Source organism: Antechinus flavipes, chromosome 5, assembly GCF_016432865.1.
Source record: "Antechinus flavipes isolate AdamAnt ecotype Samford, QLD, Australia chromosome 5, AdamAnt_v2, whole genome shotgun sequence".
Taxonomy (NCBI): domain Eukaryota; kingdom Metazoa; phylum Chordata; class Mammalia; order Dasyuromorphia; family Dasyuridae; genus Antechinus; species Antechinus flavipes.
In genome coordinates, this window is record NC_067402.1 from 136,013,729 (window position 1) to 136,032,856 (window position 19,128).

Consider the following 19,128-nt stretch of genomic DNA (forward strand, 5'->3'; position numbering starts at 1 on the left):
CTCTCTAGAACAAAAGAAGGGTATAGTTTTCAGAGAATAGGAAAACCAGTGGTATTAATATTCTATATACACAATTTATACAATCAATTATTGCTGCTACATCTCCATGTTCAAATTAGTCCTTCTATGATCCTTCAGAGTTTGCACCTGGAACAGTCAGCCTCTCATCTGGCCTTCTCTTGTTATGTCCATATTTGATTATTTGAAAGCTAGATTATACAAAATTAAACTCAAAAGCTTATTTCATGGTTAAAATTCCTTTTGCAGTGCAATAATGCTCTTTTTTGGAAACTTTAAGAAGAACATATGTATCAATACCACTACTTAAATAAGAGTATCCTTTGATTCTTACTAGTTTAATATGGAATGGATGGTTTCAGGCTAGAGAACATATATGTATATATCTATCTATTTATCTCTCTCTCTCTCTCTCTCTCTCTCTCTCTCTCTCTCGGTGCATGCCCTTTGTGTGTGAGGGTGCGTATGTGTGTTATATATTCACACACATAAATAAGTATTGGCTACATGAATGTAAACATGTATGTAGTTATTAATATGTGTATTTTTCTGTTTTTCAGTCCTTGATTTAATTTATTCAATATGTTGGGAAAAACCAATCTGCATAACAGTTGGTGTTTCATCTCCTAGTGCTAAACTCATCTTTCCTATCTAGTCTTTTTGGGGTCTGTTAATCAAATTTTCTGCCTTCTTCCAGACAATAGCCTGATTACCTATGTCCTGCAGAAACCCCTTACAGAGAAAGAGATCTAATTTGTGCCTTAATTCAATATTTCTATGCAAAATATAAAAAAATACTATTACCTGTTTTGACATTTCATCATTTTTACCATCAGTCACTTAATAGAATTCCTTCCCTTTGATTTCAGTCTGACATTCATATATCTTTTCCCTCTGTGACAGTTTGCTTTGACCTCTTTGACCACAGAGAAAAATCATCACATCATCACCACACTATCATCATCATCATCATTATCATCATCATCAAAATATTTATTGAGTGCCTACAGGGTACATGTCATTGTACAATGGGGATTGCTAGGGGGATTGCTAAATTTCATTAGCTATGGTTTCTGCTCCAGCTAAGAGGCTGGCGACAAAATTGTAGGTAAGATGTTCATCTTATCTGAAGGGGAAAATATAACAATATTCTAGAATGTGAAACAGACACTAACCCATACTTCAAAACTAGCAATTTAATTAGAAGCTAATTAAAAGATGCATGCACTATTAGTAGTATCATTCCATCTTGCTTGATTGCTTATATCTCACCATAATAGAATCCCCTCCTTCTTTCACCCATACCTACCCTTTTGACAGGAGTAGAATGAGTGTTAGCAATGTACTATTATTTGACATCCTTCTTTTTATAAAATTGAATTTCTTTTGATAAATGTCAGAGGGGGACAAACATTCTTCAGTAAAATGAGCTGAGCCTGGAACAGATTTGTCATTGCCACCTCACCAGTCATCTCTTTTGCTTCTGACAAATACAGTATGTCCCAAGCTTGTCTGTCCTTGGTGACCTTAAAGAAATGGAAAAGTGATCCCATCCTTTTTGATTTTGGCACTTGTAGATTGTCACAGATGGCATGCTAGAGAATATTAAACTGTTTAAATATGCAATACTACTACAAAAATGTATGCAGCAAACAATAACAAATTAATTTGTAAATATCCATGATCAAATATAGAGGCTTAATGATGTACCTTGTATTTTGATTCTATTGATTTAAAATTTTCTGAATTTGAATATATTCAGATATATCCTAGATGTCCCCTTAAGGGAATACTTGTTTAGGTAAGATGACCTTCAACCCTGTGATTTTTATGAATCCTCCTGATAGCCTAATTCTTCAAGAGCTATATTTTTATTAGCATGGTTCCTCCACTGACAAAATTGTAATCACTGGCAATTTTTCTATAACTAATTGATGGTTTTTGAAAATCGTTGGCAGCATGTTTCTGCAGCCAATTTGGGATGAACCTCACTGAGCTCAGTTAGGATAAATTCTTTGGACAACAAATTTTCAGATCATCACTGAGCACACAGTGCTCTAAGTTTTCCCATTTGGCAAAATACTACAGAGCTTGTTCTCAGCAAGTCAGATCTTTGGGAATCCAGGGTTATTGTCATACCAACATGAAGAATAAGAAAAGTCCTTTAGTGTTCCAATAGTGTGAGTAAAATCCAGGTATCTGGTGCTATTTTCTACATATCATACTATGACACATAAACAAAAAGGAAAAGAAATTGGCATAGAACATTTAGTAACCTCTATCAGACTAACCCTTAAAAATAGCATGTTATAAACATTGATATTACAAGTATTCTTAAGGATCCACCAGTCGCATAGGGTTTGAAGATCATAAAGAATGACCAAGAGAGTGACAAGTCTGGAAATGATCATATAATCATATTTATTAATATTATTGGCTTTATTCTAGGAAGCTAGCCTTTGAAGCTGTTGTATAATTCTCTCTTCGACAGTTCTGTATATTGCCACCCTGATTGTTGTTAACCTTTGGAGAAGGATGGAGGAAAGAGGGAGTTCATACACAATTGCTTTTGATAATGCTATATGGTAAACATTTCTAGTTAGACTCAATAGAATACAATGTGGAATACAAAATGTATTAGATGATACGCCTCCATACTTCATTTCTTGCATTTTGTGATATTTGTTATTATTATTGATGACAATAATAGTGGGTAAGTGCCTTACATGTATTATTTTATTTGATCCTCATAATAACTCTGTAAGGCAAATACTAGATATTTTATGAAGTTGAAAGAAGTAATATAACTTTACCAAGGTAATACAACTAGCAAATATCAAGTGAATGAATGAATGCCTAATATGTGCAAAACATTGTACTGAGTTCTAGAAGTACATCTAGGAAAGCAAGACAATCCCTTGTTCCATGGAGCTCATATTATAGGAGGTTTCAGATAAAAGTTAGAAAGAAACAGTTGTTCTTAGGATTAATTAATGAAGCAGATGATGATGAATTTTAAAAATATATCATTTATGTTGATTAAAAATGATATTTGTTTGCTCCAGAATAAAAGCAGAACCAGTTTTTGGGATGTGGGAAGCTACTGAAATTCTTGGGGCTTTTAGGCTAATTCCATCAGGATACAAGAGAAGGTGATGGCCAAGGTCGTGGCAATGATTTGACCTACCTGATGCTCACCACTTCATATCTCCTTTAGGATACTTGTACTTCAGCAAGCTTGGTTTGTAAGAGCTGGTGGTGAGAGTGGTAAAGCTGATAGATTCCCATCTCTAGAATGTTCAAAATATTTAATGGAGTCAGAAGAGAAGGGATGGTTTGTATGGTCACATCATGAAATGCTGGTTCTGGTCAAGAATTCACAGTTAAGAGATCGGATTGGGTAGAGGAAGTGACCTTTGAGTCAGTAGTATCCAAGTGCAAATAATGTCAGTTCCTTTTAAGACCTGATCAAGTTGCTTATCATTTCTCAGATATTGTCTTCTCATCTCTAAAATGGGGAACACTTATAATAGCACCCATCCAATAAGATTGTTATGAAGATCAAATGAGATTATTGCAAACTTTAAAATTCTAGCTGTCAATAGTATTGCACTCAACAATCCTTATTAAGTGACAGGGCTTTTGTTGTCATCTCTGTCACACACAAGACATATTTTAGTTCTTTCAGATTTAACCTAAAAATGGGAAAAGGAGAACAAGCCATTTTAAATTATTTACTACTAAAGTATGTAGTTAGATTGTAAAGTCCTTGAAGGTAGATACCATAACTTAGACAATTTCTCTACCATAATGCCTAGAATATTGCTGAGTATGCAATAAGCATTCAGTAAATAATTAAGAAGAAAATATAAAAATATAGGCCATTCCACATATTTAGATCAATGAAATTAAAATTTTCATTATGCACACTTTGGGCCAATGATATTTTAATATACTAGTTGGAGCATGGAAAGAGTTTCTAGAGCTTGTAAAAGATCATTTACATCTATGTGATACTAAAGATATACAACATTTTTTTTTCATGGAATGGCTAGGAAAATGTACAGGATATGAAAAGAGTTTGTGCATTTGTGTTAATAACTTAAAATTCATTTTATTTCAATTCCTGGTTGTTCTTGAATATAGTACAATATGTATCTGAGTATTTAATAAATATTATTTGATTATGCTAAAAATGAAGAATCTGATAGGAAAGGCTATTCCATAATTCTACTGGATTTTTCTCTTTTCTTACTAATTTCCATTTAATTAATAAGTTTCTTGCTTATTTTTTTCTATATCATCCTGTTATTTACACAGATATAATATATCTAGATATATAGGTCTGTAGTTTTAAAGTTGAGAGAGATCTTTTATGGAGAAAAATGCCACTCTCATTTTGAAGATAAGGAAACAAACCCAGAGAAATGAGACAAATTTTCAAATGTCTCTTATTTCATATAATAGTTTCTGAATATATATCCTTTTTCCTTTTCTTGCCCCATAGTGAACCATCCTTTTTAAGAAAAATTAAAACAAGAAAAGAGGTAGTCAAATCAATGTATCAAATTTAAGAGTACATGAAGTATTCTTCTTCCAGCCACAACTACCACCTCTGCAAAGTAAAAAAATTACTGAGTTTTGTCATCCCTTATTTGGAGCCAAATTTAGTCATTATAAGTATACAAGGTTCAATTTTGTTCTCATTGTTGCAGTTGATTTGGAACCAATTAATAAAAGATCAGTTTGTAAGCTTTTAGAAAAGTAGGAGGTAAGACTATGAAAGAACATTAGATGTATGTAACAAACAACTCAATACTTCAAACATCTCTGATTTTAATGTAGATATAGATCTTTTCAGTGTCTCAGTAGATAGGTTGTATGAGTTTTGGTACCTGAAAAAAAAATCATTACCTGATGTGTTGGCCATTTTTCTGATCATAAGCCTGTCTGAACTTTGGTAAGTAGGCACTGAAATCACAGAATGGCAGCCTATTGCCATGCTCATAATCAAAATCTTTCCAACTTGGCATAACATACCAGAGTTTATTTTCTTCAAGTTTCTTCTTTAGTAGAAGTTATAAAATTTTATCTGGGATTAAAAGAAATACTAAAAAGACTGGACCCCAGCCATAAAAGGTCATCCTGTTATCAGGAAAAGACTTGGTAATATATGATCCACAAAATACTCTTCTTTCCCTTCTCTAAACCATGATGGTCAAGCCAAGCGCAAATATTCACATATACATAATTAAATTATCATATGTCACATATAAATAAATATATGCACATATATATGTATGTATACAAAGGAACATTATGCAACATGTAATCATTACATGATAGTATTAACAATAATTTAACATACTGTATACATGCATGTATATGCATGTGTGCATTAAGGATTTTGGATAGAGAGATAAGAGGTTATACACATACATATGCATGTATACAAATATGTATATATACACTCTATAATAACATTTTTACATAAATAACCAGCCTATAGAAATGGAAAAGAAACAAAGAAGGAAATTTGTAATAGGCCACATAATTAAATAGATTTGTTGGGGGGGTTTGTCCAAGCCCATGGTTTCATTAGTATGGAGAATTCCCCAGAATGGGAATTCCGACAAATTATATAGTATTCCCTAGTCTTAGAGAGTTGTCTGGGGGGTATTGGTATGCACCAGGAGCATTAAATACCTTGCCTGTGGTCATATAGCCATGATACATACAGGTATCATAAGCAGAATTTCAATTCAGGTTTCTCTGATTTCAAGATCATCCCCACCATCTACTATATTACACTGCCCCTTGTTAAATGAATGAATAGCAAACAATGAAATAAGCCCAACTCTATGGATATAAGGCCTAGTACTTGGACGATATATAAATCATATAGAGTTGTTTTGTAAAGCTGGGCAAGAACAGAATCAGGTGTCCAAAAATCAAAAGAGTAGGCATAAAGTAATAAATGAAATAAAAAAATGTTTTAGTCAATGCTGCTTTGAGAAAATAAGTGTCAAATGTGTTTCTTTTTATGTTACAATTTATAGTAGGCATATAAATTACATGGTATCATTAACTTTTGCTTATTCACATGAGGTAGTGGTACCCCTACACATGAGGTAGTAAATAGTTTGGAAAAATGTAACTATAATATTAATAATTTTTCCCATAGAGAATATAAATACTGTTACTGTATCTTAAATATAAGGATAATTGTTGTTTGTCTTCTTTCAAAGTCAATTAGTTACCTTTTAGCCTGACTGGCCACTGTTCATGTTACAGCATCTTGAGGTCACAGGTGAGAGCCAGATAGACATAAAAGGTGGATGAGTTGTCCTTTGCTATTCTCACATCAGGGATACTAGTCTTCGTTGAACACTCCATACATGCCATAAAGGTGATAGAATTTTGTAGGAAGAGAATTTAGTTAGCATCTGAAGAGAGTGCACTGCCATGGCTAGAGAGGATCTTTGAGGAACAGAAAGAAAAAGGACAATGAGAACCTCTTTCTTAACAGGTTGAGTGAATTGTCATCTTTGAAATGGAAGATATATTTTGAGTGAACTAAGTTTAAATCTTATCCTGCAAAGAAGATATACTAAAAGGAATTCTTGACAAGCTTTAACTGCTTCCTTGATCTTGATAGAGTTGAATGGTGAGAATATTATTCCTGTGTCTGTGGAGCAGATATTTCAGTTAATGGTTAGAGGCAACTGAATATGATATTTACTTTGATATATTTGTAGTACCTCCCTATCATAGTGGAGTTGCTACTCTTTGCAATTTGCATTCCCTCACAAAGTTGGGTCCCCAAAAGGGTAACTTAATACAGGAATAACTCTGTGAATGTTTACTCACTATTCTAAATCACCAACACTTTACTCATTGGTATACTTCCAATTATTGATCACACTAGATTTTATTAGCCTTTATCAACAGTATTTTCAAATATTATAGCAAGAATAATTGGCACCAAACATTCCCTTCTCTAAATCTGGATTGCATTCCCCTACAAATACACATACTACCCATGGAATAGTGAGCTCATAATAATAATAATAATAATAATATAAAGCATACATCTAATGAGCATTTGTGGCTGTAGTAACTCAAAAACCCCAGGCCCTAATTAACCTTAATGTTCTGTGGAGTTCTTACAAAGTTCACTGTTGGGCATGGCACTTGGTCTCATTGAGTTGATCTATTTTTAGACTGGGCTTGTTCCTCACAAGCTATGACATTTCTGATAGAGAGATGGCTCCATTAGTCTCTGAGGATTTGCTTTTTAAAAAATTCATTGCTGGCATTTTTCTCCATAAAAAGTCACTTTCTCTGAAACTTCCTTGGATGACTATGTTTATCCTTGATTTATCTCTTGATTTTGTCTCTCTTCTTCAATTAAGACTTGCTTTGCCTTAAGCCTGGCCCCTACCACCCATAGGATGCTCTAGCTGGCACATTATAGATCTCTTAGGAACTATGGACTTTTGAAAATCACAAGGTAATCTAGGTATTTCTATCTTGAGATACTAAGATTAGGACATCTAAACACAAAGAATGGCCAGTCTATGTTCATGACCATATGGAAGTCAGAGAGAAGAGAGTGCAATTTTCCCTTTCTATATCCAACTATTGGAATTGGTTACATATTTCATCACTATTAAAAAAAATTTCAGAGAAAGCAAAGGTAATTTTTGTACACTGCCATCAGTTCTTCCAGATGGTAAGAGTCCAATTAAAGGACTCTATCATAAATTGCAAACCTTTAATCCTGACCAGATGTAGATTCTTCCTCTAAAACCACCAAATGGAAAGCAATCAGGCAAAGCATTGCATGCATCAACTCCCATTGGCCAGATTACCCACATCACAACATTCTACATTGTTAAAATATTTAAATATTATTTTATATCATTTTTTTATTCCATTAATAAATTGTAGACCCAATAAATTTTGTTATTAAGACTGTCAGACCAAATATAGGAAGGGAGAAGAATAGGAAGGTAGAGAAGTATAGAGGAAGAAGAGAGAAACAGAGATGGAGACACAGAGACTGAGAAAGACAAAAACACAGTGAGAGGGAAATAAACACACAGAGAGAAAAACAGAGACTGAGATAGAGAGAAAGGAAGGAGACAGAGACAGATAAAGAGATGGTGAGAGAGACAAGGATAGAAACAGAGAAGGACAAAGAGAAGGAAAGAAGGAGAAAGAGATGAAATCTTATTTTCTCTAATTTATTAATGAATTGGGATGGGGTTGAGAACAAATTAATCAGTGGAATTATTTAACATTTACCTCAACATTTTCCCTTCTTAAATTTACACATTCTCCCAGCAAAGTAAAGTTCTCAACAGTTTTTTCACCTTATTTCTGTTAAGAACAAATACACTTTCAAAGCTGTAGAATCATAATCTCATAATTTTTGACTCATCTCTACTAAAAATTCAACCAGTTGCCAAATGTTGTCAACATTAAAACATATCTCACATCTTTCCCTTCTACTTCATTCCCACTCCAACTACCGTAGTTTATACACTTAGCTCTTCTTGTCTAGACTGTGCAAAGAGCTTCCCCACTTCAGTCATGCCACTTTGCCACTTTTTCTAAAATTTCTTGTGCCAATTCCCCAAACTCATTGGGGAGGAGTATGCAAAGCTCTATTTATTAAGCAGAAAACCAACTGATTTGACTACTTTCATCTAAGAAGAGTGTAAATCATTTGTCTTTTCATTTGCCACCATACTCTTCTGGATTTCTCTATCAAGGTCCTGCTGGGGGTAGGGGGAATCTTCCCTTTCAATTTTTCCCTCTTTGTGTTATATTCTTCATTAGACTATACACTCCTTGAGGGCCAGATCTGTCTTGTTAGTGAATGCTTTAAAATTATTGAATTGCAAATATTTGAAAAGACCAGTAAAGAGTGTTTCTAAGCTCATAAAACCTTTTTGTCTAATTGACCCATAATTCTGGTTGTTTGACTAAACTGATTAATTAATTAGTAACAGATTCTCTTTGATAAAACAAAGAATGTTTATTTGTTTAGTTCCTCTTTTGGCTGTTTTATGAGATATTCAGACTAGAGAAGGAGGAAGAACAAGAGGCTACTTTTATCTCTCTCTTTTAGAGTGTTGTCAGAGGAGTAATCAATCAATCCACAAGTATTTATTAAGTGCTCAAGGTTCTGTTCTTTGGGGGGCCTTGAAGTGGTATCTTGAAGTGATGCCAGTTGAATGGCACCTTGGAGAAACAAATCACTACAGAAGAGGTCACCAGTTGTTGCTTAAGTTGATCTGAAGTTTCTTTCTCCAGTCTTAGCACCAAAGTGCTAAGCATCAAGTGGAACTTCCCTCTTTTCACACGGTACTTGGATATAAATGTAGATGGTCAGAGGATGTGAAAAGGAAGTATCAGATGAAGAGTGCCAGACTGATCTGTTCTGGGCTTTTTTGATACCTCAGCAATGGCTGACACCTATCTAGGAAGTTTTATTTCTGGGATTTGCAAGTTACTTAGCATTCAGCTAGCTTCTCTACATAGAAAATAAAATGGACATGCCCAATTTACCTTAACTTGTTGGAGGTAGTTTTCTCCCATTAGGAGATTGTAAACTATCAAACAATAATCATAGGGGAAAAAATGATGAACCTACAAACTCATCTTTCCACTGCTTTTGTAGGATCCTGTCTATCAGAAAAATAGACTTTACTTGATAAATCCCAAAAGGAAAATATGTTATTCTTTTTTTTTTTTAAATATCTGTTGTATTCCCTAAAATAGATTAATAGATTAATAAATGCATTCCCTAGAATGCAGGCTCCTTAAGGGCAAGACTAGGATTGTTTTATCTTTATGCCCAAGGTGCCCTGCACTTAATAGATACTGGTTGAATTGAATTGAATATTTAAACTTCAGGTCAATATAGACTTTAGAATTAATCCAGATATGAAGTCAGGAGGACTTGACTTCATATCTGGCCTCAGACACTTAATATCTCCTAGCTTTGTGATACTGGGCAAGTCATTTAACCCCAATTGCCTCAGGAAAAAAAATTTCTAAAAGCAACTGTTTTCAGCATGTTTTGAAAAGCAAAATTTGAGTCAAGCCAAGAAACATTATTAAGTTTCAGGAACTATGATAATCCCTGAGGATACCAAGAAAGGCAAAAACAAAACAAAGTCCATACTTTCAGGGAGCTCACATCTAATGGGGCAAATACTATGCAGATGACTAGATAAACAAGATAAAGACCAGAAAATTTAAAAATTACAGAGAAAGGGGCTAAGATTAGGAAGGATGGGGAGAAGATTTTTACAGGATATGGGATTTTATCTGAAACTTGAAGGAAGCCAGAAAAGGCAAAGAGAAGAAGAAAGAAGCTCCAGGCATGGGGTCAAGTCAGTGAAATGCCCAGAGTCAGGAAATAGAAGGTCCTGTGTGAGGAACAGCAACAAAAAAGCATCCAATACAAATATTTAGGCCTCTTACAAAGTAGTTTCTAAGGTGCTATACTTTTAAAGTCAGTGGAAGACTATTAAAAAGTGCATTAGAAAGATACTGGTGTTTTCCAAATACTATTTATACCCAAAGAGAATAGATTCCTTGGTGTGTTTCCACTTACTAGCTCAGTTCAGCTGCTGCTGTGTAGGGCTAATCTCTGCCCATCATGTTCAATTTGCTTTGCAGCTTTGAGTCTCGCCTTAGACTGGGAAAAGTAAAATTAGGTTCCAATATAAACAGCTTTTGATTAATCAGGGACTGATTACTCATTCTCTTAGCTCTCCTTTTTGCTTCTGCTTTTGCTCTTTACCTTTTGTCTATTTATTCCATGACTTGTTAGTGCCTCTCCAGAAGGCAAGTAGAGAATAATAAGAAAAATGAAGCTTAAAGCAGACAATTTATTTCTTAAAATATATTTTTAAAAAGGCTTTTGGATTATCTATGATTTTCTTTATCAGAGCTACCTTTGTCTGTCCCTACATTACCAAAGTAGTACTTAAATTGTTTAAATGGAACAACCAGTTATTTTTTTAAAATTGGTTTCAATTAATTCACCCACCTCAGCTGGTTTTTGTAGATATGTTTATTATATTCTATTGTCCATTAACAAAAGCAAATTTATTCAATTAAGATTTTTCTTTTGTTGATTTTTCTATTCTCAGCTTAATAATTTATTTTCTTAATTATCCTCATTAGTTACTGTTAACCCATCAAAAGTAAGTTAGAAAAGAATCAATTAATCTTGGGGCAAACAGTAAAAACCAAACTTTTTAGCAAAAGCATTTATGTTGCATTCTCAGTTTTCTGCCAATTTATTGGGTGGCATTGAGAAGGTTACTTCATATGTTTGTGCTTATTTCCTCATCTGTACCATAATACCATGTATTCTATAAAGTCACGTGGTAGCGTGTACTCTGTAAAGTCAAGTCAATAAGCATTTATTAGCTGCTTACTATGTGCCAGGTACTGGATAATAATAACACTCATATAGCCTTTAAGGTATGCAAAGGACTTTACATATAAGTCGTTTTATCCTTACCACAACAAACTGAGGATGAACCACATAGCTATATAAACTTCCAAGGCAGGATTTGGACTCAGGTCTTCCTTGACTCCAAGTTCAGCACTTCATGAAAATACCTTGCTGCCTAAGAGGTACCAGAGGGTTGTTGTGAAGATAAAATTATATCAGAGGTTTAAAAGAAAGCATTTGGGAAATTTAAAATTATTACTTGAACATAAGATGTTATTATTAATAATGTTGTCACACTCAAAACACACAGCTGTTATGCTAACCAACATCCTTGTAGGAGAGAGCCAGTAATAAATGAAACATAAATGCATTATCCTCCTTGATCTTTATGAAACATCTTAATCTGCTGATTGCTCCCTCTTTCTTGGCATTATATTTCTCCTTGGCATCTATAGCACTGAACTCTCATGATTCTTCTCTTATCCTTTTTGTCCTTTCTTTTATATCTCCTTTTCTGACTTCTTATTAGTCTCTTGACCATGATCTTTATATCAAAACTATGATTAGGGATATTGACAGTATTAAGTGCATTAATGAGTAATTTGGCAAGGAACTGGACTGAAATGGCAACAGTTTTGGGAATTGCTGCTATTGTGGGCATTCAGGTTTGGATTGTAATCGAGGATTTCAGGAGAAGGTAGAATAGTATCTAAATGCCTATAAAAATATACTAATTGTTGTTGTAGAACATTGTCGGAGTTTTTGGTTGCTTCCCTAGAGCAATTCAGATTCATGTGAGCCTTCATTATTTAGAAAGATTAGAGTTTATTACTGAAGATCTCCCTAAAGTCAATATTTTTCTGTGTCTCTCTCTTAGAATTTACCTCTTTGGGACCAGAGTCAAAGAGCCATTTTGTTGTATTTTCTTGGCTACCAATTGGTAGTATGAGGCAAGTTTATAACTGCTTGCATACTCCTTGGGTATTTAACTTTCTTAGTTCTGAAACTCCTTGTGTCTGTCTGACCTCATTTTTCTCATTGAATTATAGTCAGTGTCAGAAAGAGTATTATTCTGAATTCTAAAGTCCCAGAGAAGGAAGGCAGGGAATGTGATAGAGAAAAATATGGAAGAAGATGCTGAGGCTGTTAAAGGAACAGTCCTCTTACTTTTTTAGTCTGCATTGATTGCTCTATTCTTCCAATAGACAAACTGCAGATTAGTGACATCAGATAACAGGATTAAAAGTACAGGACTGAGAGGATTATAAGATTATAGGTCTAGAACTAGAAAGGATTTCAAAGGTTAACTAGTTCTATCTTCATTTTAGAGATGAGGACATTAAAGATGAAAGAGGTGAAATGAATTGCCCAAAGTGATATAGGACATAAGCTTTGGAACTGCCACCCTGTGATTGGTGAAAGTCAATCAGAGCAGCTTGCCATCTTACTTTTTGCTCTGCTTCTGAGCACACAGCTACTTCTTTCTTTCCTCCTCGATGCTTTTTTACCTATTACTCTACGAACAACAATAACCACTAGGACCAATAATGCCACTGACTTTGGAAAGTTTGGGATAATAGCCACTTATGGCTCCACTCTGTAAGTCTCCAAAACTCTCTTCTCTACCACTAAGTCATCTCCCCTTTTCAGAATATAAACTCCTTGAGATAAGAAACTATATTGCTTTCTCCTTCAATTCATTTATTCACTCATTTCTTCATCATAATCCCAGTTCTTTGACTATGACTCCAAATCCTTTCCACTGTACTATATTATGATATAACTCTTATTGGCTGTATTGCTCATTTTGGTCTTTAATCATCAAAACTCTGTATGTGTATGTGTGTGATTTTCTTAGAGATTGTAAACTCTTTAAGGATTTGGATCATTTCTTGGTGATTTTTTTCTTTTTTTTAAAATCATAATCTGCAGGTATTTTGAACAAATAGAAGAGACCTAAAGAGCTCTTGTTGACATTGTTAAAAGTCAAAGAGACCATATTCATAACTTAGGAGGCAGAGATCTTAAGTTCTGGCTCTTTTTCCACCACTAAAGAATATAGAATATTCCAAACATTCCTCTTGTCATTTGCAAGATACATCTACTTTCCCAGAGAACCATTTCTAGAAGGAGAAAATATCAACCTATTTTTCCCATCATTCTATGGAATTCCTTCTCAGAGACTGGGGAACTGTCTTCCACTGACTTAGTAACTCATCTGTTCATTCAGTAAGTATTTTTTAAGCCCTAGAAAACATATTAGATGCCAGTGGTAGAAAAATAAAAACAAAGACTTCAGTGACTTGAAGTGATTGAAGGAAATACATGAAGACAGATGTGTAAAGACAAAATCTATACACAGAAAATACAACTAGTTATGGGTAGATGAACAGTTTATGAATAAACAACATCAAAGTGAATAATTTTGATTTCTTTAAATTAAAAAAAAGTTGTACAAATAAAACAAATGTTGACAAGATTAGAAGGAAATCAGAAAATTGGGAAGAAAATTTATATACAGTTTCTCAGATAAAGTTCTCATAACTCAAATATATAAAGAATTTTGTCAAATCTGTAAGAATATGAGTCACTCTGCAATTGATAGATGGTCAAAGATATGAACGGGCAGTTTTCCAATGAAGAAATAAAAATAATTTATGGTCATATGAGGAAATTATTTGATTCATTATTGACTAGAGAAATGCAAATGAAAGTATCCTTGATATTATTTTACACCTAATGGTGAAAAGGGGAAATGGATGAATATGGAAAGGGATATGGAACAATTGGGACACTAATTCATTTTTGGTAGAATTGTGAACTGATCCAACCATTTTGGAGAGCAGTCTGGATATATGTCCAATGAGTATTAAACTGCCTCAGTAATACCACTACTAAGTATGATTATGGAAAAAGGAAAAGAACCTGTAGATTCTAAAGTGTTATATTATAGCAGTTCTCTTTATGGTGACAAAAAAAAAATTGGAAATTACAGGGATGTCCATTAATTAGGAAATGGCCGAACAAGTTCTGGTATATGATTGTGATAGAATAAATCCTTCAATTCTATAAGAAACGAATTCAATGATTTTAGAAAAGCATGGAAAAATTTGCATGAAATAATGAAGAGCAAAATGAGCGTGACCAAGAGAACAGTAACAGCAATATTGTTTTAAGGAATTTGAGAGAATAAGTCATTTTGATCACAAATATCCTAACTAACCATAAAGGACATATGAAGAAAGATGCGATATACATCCAGAGAAAGAACTGATAAATGAATAAATGATAAACTGATAAATGAATAAACAAATACACATACAAACCTATTTGTGTCTAATGGTGTGAAGTCCAGATTAGCACCCTGGATGCCTTAGAATCAGCCAGAATCAGGATAAGCAAAAGTCCTTGGTCTTTATTTTTGGTCTTTAGGGGGAGAAGTGAAGGGCATGGGCACAAGCTCTCCATACCCTCCCTTCTCCTCATCTACAGCCAAAGTGACTCTGGTTTGTTTTACTCCACCCCCTAATCCCTCCTCCAATTATCTGTATACACCACAAGTTCAAGCCAGCATAGAATAGTAAGAAGGGCTATTTTCCAAATATAGGCTAATAGAATATTGTCCTATCAGTAATTAGCCTCAAGTGCTCCGTTATCTGATTCCAGTGCACCAACTCAGAGTTTCAGCTCTTTACATAATGGTTAGCCTCTTTATGGTGTGGGGAGGAAGGAAAAAGGAAAAAAAAAATAACTTTATTATATATTTTAAAAGAATGGCAAGTTATATACAATAGATTTAGAGTTTCAAGCATAATCATCTTTTAAATTTTTTATTATGCTATGTTATGGAATGCTTGTTTTATTCCATAAATTAAAATAAATAAATAAATAAATATTAAAAAAAGAAATATGAGGAATGGTGAGAAGATGAGAGTAGGTCAGAAAATGACAAGCTTTTCATATTTCCCCTACAAACAACACAAAATTATAACTTAGGCCCAAAGTAGATCCATAAAAAAGAAATGTCTTGGGGCAGAACAGAGGCCCTTTTAGGACAACTGCAAAAGCCCAGAATAAAGACCCTAGGAAGGAGAATTTGCCAGTGTGAAGTTATGGGTTAGCTCAGGTGAAACAGCAAGCAGGAAGCCATGCCTTAGTTGAGTTAGTTTGGAGGTTGCCTCAGCCAGAACCACAGAAACTTTCAACTCCTGGACAACACTGAGTCTGAGTCAAGGAAGACTAAGAGAACCTCTTCTGGTAAGGTACACTAGGCCCAACTGTGCTACTGAGACTCTGCTCTACGTGAGAAGGAACCAACACACCTGATGAGTTGCAGAAATGTTGGGGCAGAATAGCTGCAGGCTATGGGTACTTGTAGAAGGATGAAGTTGGGAGGAATACATGGTAGGGAAGTTAAATAATAGTGAGGAAAATTAATAGGTAGAAGTAAAGCAGAAGGGTTAGCAGAAACAGGAAATAAGAGATATATACCAATATATTAACAATGATCAGGAATAGATTTTATTAGGGAAAAAAGTAGGGGTAGTAAGCATTATCTTAGACAAAGTCAAACTTAAAAAATATTCAGTCAAGAGAAAAATCTAAATTATATGTCAGCCATATTAATATAATCTTAAATGTATATGTATGTCCATGTATATGCATATATATATAACTATATAACTATATCTATCTATCTATCTATCTAACTATATATAGTATATATAGGTCTATTTGTGTGTGTATATATATCCATCTCTGTGTACGTGTGTACATAAATATATCCATGCTCAACTGCAGAGAGGGGAGCAAAGGGGGAAAAAGAATAAAGTAAGAAGGGCAAAAAAGAAAACTTACAAAAAAGCAAAGATGGACAGTCATGAAAATAATATCTTTATTATTTACATTTTCTTGAAATGGAAATTTATTGTTACATATTTTGAATCGTCTTCATATTCTGCTTGTCACATGACAATGTTTTTAGTTTTTTCTTTTTCTGTCTTTTTGCATTTTGTATTTTGTATTTTTCTTTTTGTATTTAGTTTTAAATAAACAAATACATAAAAACGAAATATAATTGCTATTAGAGGTGTGTATACCAGAAGGTGAATAGATCAAGATTTATCTCTTGTAGGGGATAGCACTTGAGCTTACATTTTAAAAAATCCAGAAATTCCATCAAGTTTATAGATGAGGAGGGAGAGTATTCAGGAACATTTAGAAAAATCTATGCAAAGTTACAGAGGTAGAATATAGGAAATCATACATTGGAAGAAGAAAGTAGGCCAGTTTGGCTCCTAGCAGGATTTGTATTTTGTCTTAGAGGCAATTGGGAGGAAGGGAATGGTGGGGATGAGATGGCTTGTTAACAAGAAAGAATGGCACGAACAGACTTGTGCTTTAGTAATGTAATTTAGGAGTTATGTGGAGGATGGATAGGAAAAGGTGAGTTTGATGGTAGGAAGACCAATAAGGAGGCTCTGAGCGATGAAGATTTTTGAATTTGGATGGTAGCCATGTGAGTAGGAAGAAAAGAATAGATATAAACACTCTCATAAGGGAGGAATTGATAAGACTTGGTAATTTAGTGGATGAGGGAGGAGAAAGGATCAAATACAACTTTCAGGTAAATCTCTATTCAAAGAAAAGAGATTTTTTTATATCCTAAATGAAAAATACTGGAGGAAGAATTCTGGGAAGATGGCAGAGTAGATTGGTAAATTTCAAGCTCTCCAGATTCCCTCCACAAATAGAATAAATTTTTGCCTTGGGGCAAACACAGAGTGGTGAAAAAACAAGAAAATTGGAGGAAGAACAGGGACCTCCAGGTACAAACTAGGGAGATCTGAAGAAAGACCTCAGGCTGGGATTAACCCCTGTGAAGTCAAATATCTCAGGGCTGATGCTGCAAAAACACCAAGTGGGGAACCCTGAGGCTACCTGAGTATGGCTGGACCTTAGAAGGAACTACAGAAAATTTCATCTCCCTGACAGTTTAAGGATTTGGAGGTTTAAGTCCAGGAAGACTGAGTGAACCTGACTGTTTAGGAATGACAGGCCCAGCTACATTGCAGAGACACAGACCTGGACAAGAAGCCAGCACATTGAGTGACTTCAGAGATCGTGAGGCAGGGATGCGCTTGGCTGTGGGCATTGCTGGAGTAAGGGTTTGGAGTTCCAGGAGTGCTCAAGTGAAGCTAGAGGCACCATACTTCCACATTACAATTAGAGTTTCTTATACTAATATCTTTTAATGAAAAAAAAAAAAAACCAGCAAAAAAGACCTCCAATCATAGAAATTTATCATAGGAACAAGGAAGAGTGGGGTTCATCTTCAGAGGGGGACACTGAAGTAAAATAAGTTTCTATCCCAAAGAAAAATGTGAAATGGTTCCCTGCCCAGAGAGAATTTATAGAATTCAAAATAGAATTTAAAAATCAAATGAGAGACATTGAGGAAAAAAAACCCATCCAAGAAAAACAAGAAGATTGAGAAAAAAAGTTAATGAAATAAAAAAGGAGAAACAGTCTCAAAGATGAAAATAACTTTTTGAAAATTAGAATCAGGCAAGGGGAAGCCAGTGAAGTTACACGAGACCAAGATATAATAAAACAGATTCTTAAAGAATGAAAAAATAGTAATGTAAAGCAACTTATAAGAAAAATGACACATCAGGAAAACAGATCAAGAACAGAAAATATAAGAATAATTGGACTGCCTGAAAGTTGTGACCAAAAAAAGCACCTTGACACAATAAAGCAAGAAATAATCCAAGAAAACTGAACATGAGGGGAAGTAGAAATAGAAAACATTCACTGATCATTACCTAACAAGATCCTTTGTGGAGAACATATAGGAATAATATTGCCAAATTTAGAAATCCCCAGATCAAAGAGAAAAAAAGAAAAACAATTCAAATATGCTGGAGCTATATTAGAATTATATTGGACTTATCAGCAACCACAATAAAAGACCACAGTCCTGGAATCATATCTACTGACAATCAAAAGAACTAGGCTTGTAGCCAAAAATATATCCAGCAAAATTATCTATAATATTGAATGAGAAAAAATGGACATTTAATGAACTATCATATTTTCAGGTATTTCTATCAACCAAACCTGCACTTAATAGAAAATTTAACATAAAAGACCAATGTCAAAAATCAGTTTCAAGGAACTCAGCATGGACAAATTGTTTTGTTTTTTTTTTTTTTAAATATGGGAAATCTATACCATATGTGTAAGATTGATATCAACAAAACGGTTGCTCAAAAGAAAGATTGGGGCAGAGTTAAGGTAAAAAATAATAATGTTATACAAATGTAGTATAGAAGAAGCATAGATACAGGGGGATTAGAGAGGGGAGAAGGACTCATAGTTCTGAAAACCTATTCACTTCAGGAAGGGTTAAAGTAGCTATGTTACATATATACCATGAAGGTTATAGCACCCTCTGAAATCTATAAAGAAATAAGGGGAGAGGGATGGGCAGAGGGTAAAGTAAAGAATATGGGAAGAAGACAAGGTGGGGATCTGTTGTGGCTGAGTTCTCAAAGTATAAGAGCCCTTTGATCTCAGAGGCAAGATGAATGAGGTGGGAGACTCATAGAGCGTGAAAAGAG